Raw genomic sequence first — 1,936 nt, forward strand, 5'->3', positions numbered from 1 at the left:
CTTCAAACACTTTAATTCTGGTCAAATTTACATTACCGGCCGGAATTAATTAAGTTACGTGCAGCCGTTTCAACAAGTGAAATTATATGCAAGTAATAACTTGAAGTTCACTCAATCCTAACCCTATAAAAAAATTCTGGAAAAAACTGATAAATGATCATTTTTCTAGTTTTTATTCCAAAGAAACTCAGACATATGATCATTTTTCTGAAAGATTTTTATAGGATAATATGGAATTTTGGTCATTTGAGAATAATTTAATCCTTATCGGACCATTTTCTGAATACCATTTTACTGAATATACCTTTTCCTAAAGTTAATTACCTCTGAATGCCAATTTTTCGAACTGGGCATTTCTCCGAATATCAAATCTCCCGAATCCCTATTTCTCGAATTCCAATTCCTGAAATCCGATTTCCTGAATCCTGAATCCCAATATCCTGAATTCCAATATCCCGAATTGAAAATGTATTTTTTAAAAATTTATTGTAGTTTATAAATCATATGGAATAAAAATGAAATTACTATTATAAAACCACTAATCAGGATTTGACTAATTTCCGCTAAATAATACAAATATTTTATTCATTATAAAGGATAAAAGTAGTGCTCCGCAAAATTCGAGTCTAACCCGGATAATTCAACCCGAGTGAATTTTAAATCGGGTCGGTACTAACAATTTTAATAACCCGTGACCCGCATGATCCGACCCGTCGGGTCGGGTTATTCATTTTCTTGACTCGGGGTTTAACCCGAATTAGACCCGGATGATCATTAAAATCAATGATTACGCGTTAATATTGATTAATTTTATATAATTTTGTTAGATGAATGAGGTAGTATAGCGAAAATTGCTAGAGACACCTTGCAATTACAGATATATGTATGAATTATTATTATTAATACTAGCAGTAGCCCGTTGCTTCGCACTGGGATTAGTAAGTTGTTTTATATTAATGTAGTAATGAATAATGAAAAGAAAATTATGATATATGTTTAAAACTTCAAGTTTTATTATTGTTCATAATTAGAAATCTAAAGGAGTGTAAATAAATTTAATAAATTTAAAAAAGGTGATAAAAAAAAGGCTAATATGGAGTTCTTAGAGCTTAGAAAACGTCTCTTTTCATTTGCTAGAATTTTTTTTTTTGTATATGATGGCAAAAAAATTTTTTTATGTGTGAGATAAAAAAATGTAGTATTATTATAGCATGTTTAAATATTTTGAAAGATTTCATTATATACAATGTTTTTGGTCTGAAGAAATATATTAATAATGTATTATATTGATAAGAAATTAATATCAATTTTATTTATTGTATAAAGTAGATGTTACAGTACTGTAGAATATTTTCAAATTTATTATAAATAGTTTTATTGATATTAGGAGAAAAAACGCTAAAAAATCTTTATCCTTATTACACTGAATTATTATTATCGGGAGAAAAAAATCAATATAAAAAAATTTTATTAGGGAAAAGGCCAAATAATTTTCTTTTATATACTAAAGTCTATTAAATTGATCTATTATTATGGGGAGAAAAAAATTAATATGAAAAAATTTCATTATCCATTATAGAAATTTATCATCATTATTAAAAAAAGCTAATAATCTATCTATTCTAATAGTTATTTGTATTAGTAAAATGCCAGTTACTCGGGAAACTAAAAATTGGTATTAGCAATCACAAATTTGCCGATCAAAAACATTAAACACTTAAGTATAGATCAGGCGCAAATCTGGCGCAGGGGAATGAACTCAGAAATTTAGATTAACCTGAATAAATATCGAATAACGGTTTCACAGGAATTTTTTTAATAAGATAGATTAAATTAACTAATAAGTTGATTTTGATAATTAATAAGCAACCAGCGTTCCAGTAGAAAGAGTATTTTCCGGTGGAACCGATTTGATAGCTGCAAAAAGATGTAGTCT

Source organism: Rhizophagus irregularis, chromosome 22, assembly GCF_026210795.1.
Source record: "Rhizophagus irregularis chromosome 22, complete sequence".
NCBI classification, from domain to species: Eukaryota; Fungi; Glomeromycota; class Glomeromycetes; order Glomerales; family Glomeraceae; genus Rhizophagus; species Rhizophagus irregularis.